Source organism: Anolis carolinensis, unplaced genomic scaffold, assembly GCF_035594765.1.
Source record: "Anolis carolinensis isolate JA03-04 unplaced genomic scaffold, rAnoCar3.1.pri scaffold_9, whole genome shotgun sequence".
In the NCBI taxonomy this organism is placed as follows: Eukaryota; Metazoa; Chordata; class Lepidosauria; order Squamata; family Dactyloidae; genus Anolis; species Anolis carolinensis.
This window is the reverse complement of record NW_026943820.1, coordinates 18,167,340-18,179,914: the sequence shown is the minus strand read 5'-3', so window position 1 is coordinate 18,179,914 and position 12,575 is coordinate 18,167,340. Positions and strand designations below refer to the sequence as shown.

The window sequence follows — 12,575 nt, the reverse complement described above, 5'->3', positions numbered from 1 at the left end:
TGGATTATCTTGACTCCATACTGCCATACAATCCACTTCAGTGTGCATACTAAACATAAAGACAACCATACAACAGACATTCAATACCACCACTACCTCTACAATTTCTCACCAACACCACCAGACAATGCCACAGCAACGCGTGGCCGGGCACAGCTAGTGGCATATAATCCAGTTCAAAGCAGATAATCAGGGTTTGATACGGCAGCATAGAAGGCGCCTAGGATGCCATACAATCCAGTTTCAGGATGCTGATTAACTGGCAGTGTAGACTCAATGTAATCCGGTTCAATGAAATTATGGGACTCCACACTGATTATTACAATGCGGTTGGAAGTGCATTATAGGTCTGGGACGTCATAGGTCAAGAGGGGCCCAAACTGCATTGAAACCTATAGTGTAGAGCAGAAATGGGCAAGTTTGGGCCCTCCAGGGGTTTTGGACTCCAACTCCCATCATGCCTCACAGCCTCAGGCCCCTTCCTTTTCCCCCTCAGCCGCTTAAGCGGCTGAGGGGGAAAAGGAAAGGGCCTGAGGCTGTGAGGCATGATGGGAGTTGGAGTCCAAAACCCTTGGAGGGCCCAAGTTCGGTGTAAATGCACCCAATATAGAAAGTGGAGTTATGGAGAGAGAAAGAAGAGGCCTTTGCTTGACTTTGGGAGCAAGTCAGCCGACAAAGAAAGAGGATTCGGGGGGAGAAAGTGCCCTTCCTCCTCGGCCACTTCTCCAAGCAGAGGAGGCGACGCCCCACTTACATGGTGTCCGCCGGGGTGGTCCTTCTCCCGGAACCGATCCGCTATAAAGCTGGGCTGCTGCGAGGCCGGGGAGGAGCCCGAGCTGGGAAAGACCCGAAGTAGCAGCTGCCTCCGAGGAAGAGGAGGAGGAAAGAGAAGAAGAGGAGGAGGAGGAAGGAGGGAGGGACTAGGCCGCCCATTTGTTTTCACTGGCTTTGGGTCGCTGTAAGTTTTCCGAGTTGTATGGCCTTGTTCCAGAAGCATTCTCTCCTGACGTTTCGCCCACATCTATGGAAGGCAATCCTCAGAGGTTGTGAGGTCTGTTGGAAACTAGGCAAGCGGGGTTTATATATCTGTGTGGGAAAAAGAACTCTTGTCTGTTGGAGGCAAGTTCGAATGTTGCAATGAGTCGCCTTGATTAGCATTGAAAAGCCTTGCAGCTTCAAAGCCTGGCTACTTCCTGCCTGGGGAATCCTTTCTTGGGAGGTGTTAAACTGGCCCTCATTGTTTCGTACTAATAACTAAACACAGATGTCTATTCTAAACAATATCTGAAAAATATGTATGTATTTATTTATTATTACAGTAGAGTCTCACTAATCCAAGCCTCGCATATCCAAGCCTCTTTATCGGGGGTCCCGAAACTAAGGCCCGGGGGCTGGATGCGGCCCTCCAAGGTCATTTACCTGGCCCCTGTCCTAAATTTTAGACTTAGGGTTGACCTAAGTCTACCTGGTCTTTGGATGTTGTTTTTTTCTTTTTCTTACCTGTGGTCTTCTGAGATTGTCTAGATGGTCTTTGAAGATCTCTTTGCTTAGCTACGGCCTTATGAGACCATCTAGATGGCTTTGGGAGGTCACTTTCCTTACCTATGGTCCTATGAGACTGTCTAGATGGCCTTTGAGGGTCCCTTTCCTTACCTATGGTCTTATGAAACCATCTAGATGGCCTTTGGGGGCCCCTTTCCTTAACTATGGTCTTATGAAACCATCTAGATGGCCTTTGAGGGTCCCTTTCCTTAACTATGGTCTTATGAAACCATCTAGATGGCCTTTGGGGGCCCCTTTCCTTAACTATGGTCTTATGAAACCATCTAGATGGCCTTTGGGGGCCCCTTTCCTTACCTATGGTCTTATGAAACCATCTAGATGGCCTTTGGGGCCCCTTTCCTTAACTATGGTCTTATGAAACCATCTAGATGGCCTTTGGGGCCCCTTTCCTTAACTATGGTCTCATGAGAACATCTAGATGGTCTTTGGAGGTCTCTTTGCTTACCTATGGTCTTATGAGGCCATCTAGATCAGGGGTCCCCAAACTAAGGCCCTCCAAGGTGATTGACCTGGCCTCTGTCCTAAACTTTAGACTTAGGGTTGTTGACCTAAGTCTGAAATGACTTGAAGGCATACAACAACAACAATCTCAATTTTGGACTATTTCATCATAGTCTGGCCCCCTAACAGTCTAAGGGACTGTGAATCGGCCCTCCACTTAAAAAGTTTGAGGACCCCTGTTGTATGGTAAGAACTCTTTGGGTGGATCTTTATCTTTACTCTCCTGGCCTGTTCTTGGCCTTGCAGCTCTTCCGATGTCTCTGGTGGAGTCTCCATTGGCCTGTAGAGCACAGTTTAGGTGGTTCAGTTCTCCTTGGAGGAGGTGAGGTTCACAGATTATTTTTGCATGGTCTGCCAGGGCTGTAATTGTGCTTCTTTTTTTTTACTTGGGTGATGGTTGGAGTTTTTATGTAGGTATCTATCCGTGGAAGAAACATTAACAACCTTAGGTATGCAGATGATACCACTCTGATGGCTGAAAGTGAGGAAGAGCTGAGGAGCCTTATCACCAAGGTGAAAGAAGAAAGTGCAAAAGCTGGGTTGCATTTAAACATCAAGAAGACCAAGATCATGGCAACTACACCTATTGACCTGGCAAATAGTGGGAGAAAGCGTGGAGGTAGTGACAGACTTTATATTTCTAGGCACAAAGATCACTGCAGATGCAGACTGCAACCAGGAAATCAGAAGATGTTTCCTTCTTGGGAGGAGAGCAATGGCCAACCTTGACAAAATAGTGAAGAGCAGAGACATCACACTGGCAACAAAGGTCCGCATAGTCAAAGCAATGGTATTCCCCATAGTAACCTAGGGATGTGAGAGCTGGACCATAAGGAAGGCTGAGCGAAGGAAGATAGATGCTTTTGAACTCTGGTGCTGGAGGAAAATCCTGAAAGTGCCTTGGACTGCAAAAAGATCCAACCAGTCCATCCTCCAGGAAATAATGCCCGGCTGCTCATTGGAAGGAAGGATATTAGAGGCAAAGATGTATTTTGGCCACATCATGAGAAGACAGGAAAGCTTGGAAAAGATCATGATGCTGGGGAAAATGGAAGGAAAAAGGAAGAGAGGCTGACCAAGGGCAAGATGGATGGACGGTATCCTTGAAGTGACTTGGTTGACCTTGAAGAAACTGGGGGTGGCAACGGCTGACAGGGAGCTCTGGCGTGGACTGGTCCATGAGGTCACGAAGAATCGGAAACAACTATGCGACGGAGAGAGAGACAGATCTATCCATGTGTGTGGGGTCCAGATCCATCACCAGTGGAGTCACAGTACACTTTGCATATGTGTCAACTATAAATCCCTATCATTGCCTTTTTCTTTAAAGCAGGCATGGGCCAACTTCGTCCCTCCAGGTGTTTTGGACTTCAACTCCCACAATTCCTAACAGCCGGTAGGCTGTTAGGAATTGTGGGAGTTGAAGTCCAAAACACCTGGAGGGACGAAGTTGGCCCATGCCTGCTGTAAAGGCTACGCAGTCACACACAAACACCTCTGGCATCCTTTTGCTCCATGTCACTGTTTATAGAATGAGTTCTCAGAAGCTGTTCAGTCCTGAACTGTACACAGCTCACATTCCCGTGTTTCCAGCCTCCTTTCAGCGTCAGATCTTCCACATATACGCAGAGAGTCAATGGGGGGGAGAAAAGAAAAGCAAGCTGCTCCCATTGGACAGTGGCCCAGTAGGGGCTTGGCTGCCTCAGCTGGTCTAACGCAAGGAGGCTGGAATGGTGTCTCTATTTAAAGTTGATTGGCAGCAGATGTCCAACAATTGAGCCAGACTCGCAGAGCGTGTTGATACAGTGCCGGAACACAAAGGGAAGCATTGTGCGCTCCTTGAGTAGATCGTGGCCGAGCGGCTCAGGTCAAGAATATGACCTTTTCCTTCTGGAGGTGAACCGAACTCAAGGGGGGCACCTCCTCCTGGCCTACAAACACATGCCTTCACAGGCAAACCATGCTTAACTTATTCCCAGACAAACTGTGCTTAATTTATTCCCAGGCCCTTTCTACACTGCTATATAAAATCCACATTAACTGCTTTGAACTGAATTATCTGGCAGTGTAGACTCAGGCTCCTTCTACACTGCCATATAATCCAGATTATCAAAGCAGATACTCCACGTTATCTGCTTTGAACTAGATTATATGAGTCTACACTGCCGTATAATCCTGTTCAAAGCAGTTAATGTGAGGGCCGGGCTGTGGCACAGGCTGTTGAGCAGCTGCAATGAATCACTCTGACCATGAGGTCATGAGTTCGAGGCCAGCCCACGGCGGGGCCAGCATCCGTCAATTAAAAATTAAAAATAGCCCCTGCTCGTTGCTGACCTAGCAACCCGAAAGATCGTTGCATCTATCAAGTAGGAAATAAGGTACCACTTATAAAAAAAGTAGGGAGGCAAGTTTAACTAATTTATGACCTGGAATGAGGAAGTGCGGTCAGAGTGGATGATGAAGCAGCTGCTCCCCCCTGTGGCCAGAATTGAACATCCCCTCGGGAGAAGGTTAAATTGCCTCTGTGTCTGTCTATCTCTGTCTCGGTTCTATGTGTATAAGGGCATTGAATGTTTGCCCTATGTGTGTATAATGTGATCCGCCCTGAGTCCCCTTCGGGGTGAGAAGGGCGGAATATAAATACTGTAAATAAGCAATTTTTCCAATCTGAATTATATGGCAGTGTAGAAGGAGCCCCAGATAAATTATGCAAACAAAACTCTGCCAAAGGATATACACACATAGCATCTCAATGTAAAAATGTACCTGTCTGACTTACATACAAGTCTAACTTAAGAACAAATCTATAGAACCTATCTTGTCTGTAACTTGGGGGCTGCCTGTAATTACTATAAATATAGGAGTAATTATATTGCATCTACATTGAAATAACAACATTGACTGCTAGTTAGTTTCTGTTTGTTGCCTTTAAAGTCTTACATTCCTTTCTCTGTATAATCTGACCTTTACAGTCAGGTCTCCTGGGGGACATTTACTACAGCCAGACAGGACTAGGAGGCAGCTCCCAAGCCTAGCTGCTTCTTGCCTGGGGGTATCCTTTGTTGGGAGGTGTTAGCTGGCCCTGATTGTTTCTATCTGGAATTCCTTTTTTCAGAGTGACTGGGGGAAATCCTTTGTTGGGAGGTGATTGTTTCATGTCTGGAATTCCTTTGCCTTCTGAGTGTTGTTCTTTATTTAGTGTCCTAATTTTAGAATTTTTAAAATACTGGTAAGCAGATTTTGTTCATTTTCATGGTTTCCTCCTTTCTGTTGAAATTGTCCACATGCTTGTCTGGGAATTCCAAACATGAAATAATCAGGGCCAGTTAACACCTCCCAACAAAGGATTCCCCCAGGCAGGAAACAGCCAAGCTTTGAAGCTGAAAGGCCATTCAATGCTAATCAAGGTGATCAATGGCAACATTCCCACTTGCCTCCAACAGATAAGAGTTCTTTCTCCCACCCTGGACCCTCCGCAGATATATAAACCTCACTTGCTTAGTTTCCAACAGGCCTCACAACCTCTGAGGATGCCTGCCATAGATTTAGGCGAAATGTCAGGATAGAATGCTTCTGGAACGTGGCCATACAGCCTGGAAAATTCACAGCAACCCAGTGATTCCAACCGTGAAATCCTTTGACAACACATCATTACCACTGCTAATCTAAAAGTCCTAGTGCTCCAACTCTATGAGCCCAGGCTCCACTACACTGCTGAGCAGAGATGAACACTGGGCTTAGCAAAGAAACAGCACACCAATTCCAGCAAGTTGCATGCATTGCGTGTCTTGGCGAGGTCAATTCTCCAGGAATGTCTCTTCTTTGAACTCTTAAGTGTCTGGCAGCTGCGGCATTGGGATAGCAGCTGCTCCCCAGGGCACAGAGCTCCGGAGCAAGAGGGACGGAGGGACGGACACTGTGCAGTTCTATCAATAAACAGGCCTTTGCCAGGAAGGAAGTTGCTGCTAATCTTCCTGGGCTGAAGTCCTGCTAAAACACAAGCTGAGTTTCTCCGGGAGAGCTGTATGGCTTCTACACATTCCAGATCACACTTATCGTGGTTCATAAAAGTTATATTAGTTTTGCAAACTCCAGTCACAACGGTCAGGTTACGAGGAGATGAATGATGCTTGGAATATATACTCTAAAACAGTGATGGCCAACCTATGACACGCGTGTCAGCACTAGCCATTTTTGCTGACATGCTGCTGCATGCAGATTGATTGGATTACTATGTCTTTTGTGGCCAAATTTGGTGTGATTTGGTCCAATTTTGTTGTTTACTCCATGGGAATTATGCACATTGCATTTATATATGCTGTGCCCAACCACATGTTGCTGTGGTGGTTAGGATCCATGTGGTTAGGAAGCAGCCTGGCTTTGAAGCTGCAAGGCTGTTCAATGCTTATCAAGGTGGTCTAGGGCGGATCCTCCTAGGTAGGAAGCAGCCAGTCCAAGGTGAGAGAAAGAACTCTTGTCTGTATGAGGCAAGTGTGAATGCTGCAATTAGTCACCTAATTGCTAGGACACTAAGTGGGCGGGGCCTAAAGGGGGCGGGGCCTACCTTTCTGACTGGCAGCCAGGGGGAGAACGGCTCTTACTCGTCCTCTGTAATTTGGACTTTATATAGCTGTGTGGAAGTGCCTTGAGTCTATACTGCCATATAATCCAGTGCAAATTAGATAATCTGTGGAAGAGGCCTAAGTGAGGCCTAAATCTAGCTGTCCCCTAACTGAACCCTGGCTGTCCCTTGGCTGATTTGGTTGCTAGGAGACCAAGTGGGCAGAGATTAGCCCTCTAAACTGGCAGCAATTGGATAAAAGCAATTATTGCTCTCCCTCTAATTAGGACTTTATTTTTCTTTGCTTTTTGTTGTATCAACCTAGAGGCGTGGATGATGGGTTGTGTTGTCAAATTTCGAGGTTGGGGGGGCCTGTAGTTTTGTTGTTTTGTGGGTTGCCGTGATGCCATCACTCATTTATATATATATATATTGATATATATAATTTCTATTATTATTCTATTATTGTAGTCTATTATCATATTATTACTATTATATTATTTTTATATTATTCATTATTCATGACTACACTGAAAGTAGAATAGAGAGAAATCAGCATGGAAACTGCAAGAGGTACCATAAATTGTTGTACATGGAAATAATGGTGGTAAATAGTTTTGATTTATTGAATACAGTTATATATTACAATTATATATTGTTGATATTTAAACTACATATATTGTGAATTTATGGTTTTTCTCTCTCAAAGTGACACACCACCCAAGTCGTGCTAGGTTTTTTGGTGAATTTGGACACACCAAGTGCAAAAGGTTGCTCTAAAACATTTTTGCTCTAAAACAATTTTTTACCCTCCAGGTGTTTTGGACTGCAACTCCCACCATTCCTAACAGCCTCAGGCCCCTTCCTTTTCTCCCTCAGCCGCTTAAGCAGTCCAAAACTCCTGGAGGGCCAAAGTTTGCCATGTGTGGTCTAGACCATAATCATCACAGTATTTCTCTGTAGAGCAGGAAATTATGCTCATACAGTGTGCTGTAGCCTAATGTAACAATGTACATTACCATACACGTATCCAGGTGTGTTATTTCCTTACCATGCATGCATTTCTGTGCTGAAAGATTCAAGAAGGAACTAACCCAAAAGCCAGCAAACACATCTGGTTCAGTCTTGGAACAGTTGGGGAAGACTCAAAAATGCAGGCCTGCCTTGGCTCCCTTCACCTAGAGCCATTCAGAGCCCAGCTGGGATGAACTCACTGCTTGAGGAATGTGATTCTGGTGGAGACACAAAACCTACACATGTGGATGCCCAGCAGCTTCTGGCATGGACAGCTTAGAAAGGAAAACAAAAGCAATTCATGTCAGTTTGAGAACAGCTGCGATGCTTGCTGGGATAGAAGGTTCAGCAGCCAAAAAGAGTAAGACTTAAACAGCAATAGATATTTCTCTCCATTGCTTCCCATGGAAGACATTATTAGGTGGCCTTCTGCCTAGCAAGGTTGGTCTGCACTCAGGTCATATCTACACTGACATATAATCCAGTTTCATAATGCAGATTAACTGCTTTGAACTGGATTATATAATAATAATAATAATAATTTATTTATATACCGCCCTATCTCCCGGATGGGACTCAGGGTGGTTTACAGTCATAAAAGCAAACACAAACATTACATAACAACATAATACACATTATTAAACAAAGTAAAATAATACAATTATAACAATAAATCACACTTACATGACCAGATCAAGGGGACGGGAACCATAAAACCAATATATTAAAATGTATCATTTTAGGCTAGGGAAATCTTGTGCAATACAGTAGAGTCTCACTTATCCAAGCCTCGCTTATCCAAGCTTCTGGATAATCCAAGCCATTTTTGTAGTCAATGTTTTCAATATATCATGATATTTTGGTGCTAAATTCGTAAACACAGTAATTACAACATAACATTACTGCGTATTGAACTACTTTTTTTGTCAAATTTGTTGTATAACATGATGTTTTGGTGCTTAATTTGTAAAATCATAACCTAATTGGATGTTTCATAGGCTTTTCCTTAATTCCTCCTTATTATCCAAGATATTCGCTTATCCAAGCTTCTGCCGGCCCGTTTAGCTTGGATAAGTGAGACTCTACTGTATATTCAGGCCCAGAATTATGAGTCTCTGGCCCCATCTAGGCTCCAGCTACACTGCTATATAAAATCCAGATTATTTGATTTGAACTGGATTATAAAGCAATGTAGATTTATATAGGGAGCCCCCGGTGGCACAGCATATTAAAGTGCTGAGCTGCCAAACTTGCAGACCAAAAGGTTGCAGGTTCATATCCAGGGAGCGGAGTGAGCGCCAGCTGTTAGCCCCAGCTTCTGCCAACCTAGCAGTTCGAAAACATGCAAACGTGAGTAGATGAATAAGTACTGCTCCAGTGGGAAGGTAACGGTGCTCTCTGCAGTCATGCCGGCCACATGACCTTGGAGGTGTCTAGAGGCAACGCCGGCTCTTTGGCTTAGAAATTAAGATGAGCACCAACCCCAGAGTCGGACACGACTGGACTTAATGTCAGGGGAAAACCTTTACCTTTAGATTTATATAATCCAGTCACGAAGAATCGGAGACGACTAAACGACTGAGCAGCAGCAGCAATCCAGTTCAAAGCAGATAATGTGGATTATATGATTTGATAATCTGGATTATATGGCTGGGAGTGCAGATCCAGCCTATGCTGCTATTTAATCCAGTTCAACGCAGTTACTCTGCATTCAGAAAATGGATTACGTCTATGCCAGTGTAGATGGGGCCTCAGTTTCCACTTGTGGCATTGGAACTAGAGATCTGGCTCTAATAGCAAGGGGAGATGGCTATCTGTCTTCATTTAGTTTATCAGTTTTAGACTTCAGGTCTATGAATTCAAGTAGATCATCAGATGCAATCCGTCACTTTTAGGCCCCTTCTACACTGCCATATAATCCAGATTATAAAATCAGATAATCCACATTATTTTATATGAGTCTACACTGCCATATAATCCAGTTCAAAGCAAGTAATCTAGATTTATATGGCAGTGTAGAAGGGGCCTCAGTTCCCTTTACTAGTAAATGGTTTAAAATTGTTTACTTTTGGAACTAACAAAACGATCATGCGGTAATGATATACTAAAATAAGACTTTGGGACCTTGTGACTTAAACCTTGGGATCCCCTGGAGGGATTAAAAAAGTCAGAAATGGTTTTGCAAAAATAAAAGTGAACTGGATTTTGGGTAGATAACCGACTGAGAAATGTAAAAATGGTTAGCTCTTTTACTAACAAGTCAATTCTGCCAATGTTTTTCTTGGCATTCCAGCAGACAATCCTTTCTGATAAAACAACGGATTTAAGTTTGCATTAGAAAATTCTTACATTTATTGATAAGTTAATTGGTTTTAAGGAAGAACCTCATCAGATGCATTACACTGTTAGAGTTGTCGGCGTGGGGTCAGGGTGCGTGCTGGGTGGGTTTCTTCAAACTCCATCAATCATCTTCTCCGGATCACCAGCACCCTGATGTATTGGTTGCAATTGTCTGCCACACCAATTCCTCTGTTCAATGTCAGACTCAAAGACATCTCTAGTCTAAAGTCCAAACATTTATTCAATATCTATAATACATATTTACAAAGCATAGCAAAAGCCATCGCTCTGAGCTGGCATTTCTCTTTAGCCTCTCACCTCGCCAAGCACCAGCTCAACACACTCAGAGATAAGAAGCACATTCCTCAGTACGAAGGAAGTTCCGACCTCCAAAGGCCGGAAATCATGCCTGATAGGTCAACAGCAGGCTGTCAGTGAAAACTAGCCTGCTGTTAACTGTTTCATCACTGAAACACACAGTCTTGCCTAACAGCAGAAAACACTTGATTTACATTTCATACACATACAACCATAATCCAACAAGAATCCCCCATGTCGCTTCATTTCAGTGTTGTAGAGGAATGGGCGTTCCTAGGGGCAGTCTTGTAGTAAGCATTCATCCTCATTCTCTGCAAAAATCCTGCTTCATGATGCTTTCCTCATGGTAATTTAAAAAAATAAGTTCAATCAATAGAAATAGCGCAATTATGAGATACCACTACTTTGCTGTGACTGCATTTTCTCCTTCATTGAAACCTTGACTTTTGAAATTGCGCTATTACTTTTTTATCCCATTCCCGCACCAATTACAGGAAGTACTAAGCCCTAGAACAATGTATCTATTAGTAACCATAAAAAATATATAAAGAATGCAGAGTGGCTGGGGACTACAGTTGCTCGTGTGGTATCTGAGATTGTGGATGATTTTGGCAGATATTGTTAAAAATAAAGTGCATGTGATGGGTTTTGAAAAATGATACCATTCTATTTTAAACACAACAGGATGGTATGCTACGGTAAGAAGACGACCCCCCCCCCCCACTTTTTCCACAACTTATGTGATGAGGTCCTAGGTTTCTATTTCTGTTTTGGCCTCCATTGATCTCTACATTAAGTACTGTATTGTGCAGATTATTAGTAAGTGTAAGGATTGCTTTTTGGAGCCAATGAGGAGACATACTGGTAATTACATGAACTCTTAACTCTATAGATCAGGGGTCCCCAAACTTTTTAAACTGGGGGCCAGTTCATGGTCCCTCAGGCCATTGGAGGGCCAGACTATAGGTTTTTTTTAAAAAACTATGAACAATTTCCCATGCACACTGCACATATCTTATTTTGAAGTAAAAAAAATGGGAACAAATACAGCCTCAATATTAATAATAATCATAATCATGATAAAAAATAATAAAGAGGGTTGGAAGAGACCCCTTGGGCCATTTAGTCCAACACCCTTCTGCCTTTGTGCACCAAAAGCACAAGCAAAGCACCCTCGACAGTGGCCACCCAGCCTCAATGTTGTTAATAATATATAATAATAATAATAATAATAATAATAATAATAATAATAATAATACATCACACAGCCCTAAACACTTGGGAAGTGTTCGACTTGTGATTTTGTAATACGAAATCCAGCATATAGATCTCATTTGCTGTGTTATACAGTAGAGTCTCACTAATCCAAGCTAAACGGGCCGGCAGAAGCTTGGATAAGCGAATATCTTGGATTATAAGGACTGATCAAGGAAAAGCCTATTAAACATCAAATTAGGTTATGATTTTACAAATTAAGCACCAAAACTTCATGTTATACAACAAATTTGACAGAAAAAGCAGTTCAATACGCAGTAATGTTATGTTGTAATTACTGTATTTATGAATTTAGCACCAAAATATCACGATATATTGGAAACATTGACTACAAAAATGGCTTGGATTATCCAGAGGCTTGGATAAGCGAGGCTTGGATTAGTGAGACTCTACTGTACTGTGTTTTTGTGTCAATAATAATAATAATAACAATAATAATAAAGAGGGTTGGAAGAGACCCCTTGGGCCATTTAGTCCAACACCCTTCTGCCTTTGTGCACCAAAAGCACAAGCAAAGCACCCCTGACAGATGGCCACCCAGCCTCAATGTTGTTAATAATAATAATAATAATAATAATAATAATAATAATAATAATAGTAATAATAATAATAATAAATCACACAGTCCTAGACACTTGGGAAATGTTCGACTTGTGATTTTGTGATATGAAATCCAGCATATATATCTCGTTTGCTGTGTTATGCTGTGTACTTCTGTCAATAATAATAATAATAATAATAATAATAATAATAATAATAATAATAAAGAGGGTTGGAAGAGACCGCTTGGGCCATTTAGTCCAACCCCCTTCTACCTTTGTGCACTAAAAGCACAAGCAAAGCACCCCTGACAGATGGCCACCCAGCCTCAATGATGTTAATAATACAGTAGAGTCTCACTTATCCAACATAAACGGGCCGGCAGAATGTTGGATAAGTGAATATGTTGGATAATAAAGAGAGATTAAGAAAAAGCCTATTAAACATCAAAATAGGTTATGAT

General features: G+C 42.8%; 1 protein-coding gene across 2 annotated transcripts in view; it reads right to left on the bottom strand.

Moving 5' to 3' along the window:
- Positions 1-12,575, bottom strand: part of ripor1 (RHO family interacting cell polarization regulator 1) — a 143,552-nt gene that overhangs the window by 118,632 nt on the left and 12,345 nt on the right. The window contains exon 1 of one of the 2 annotated variants that reach the window (XM_062962018.1): positions 755-897. The exons of the other annotated variant lie outside the window; for it this stretch is intronic. The gene's annotated coding sequence lies outside the window, so the exon portion shown is untranslated. Of the gene's footprint in view, positions 1-754; positions 898-12,575 lie in introns of those variants that run through there. 2 annotated transcript variants of the gene reach the window in all.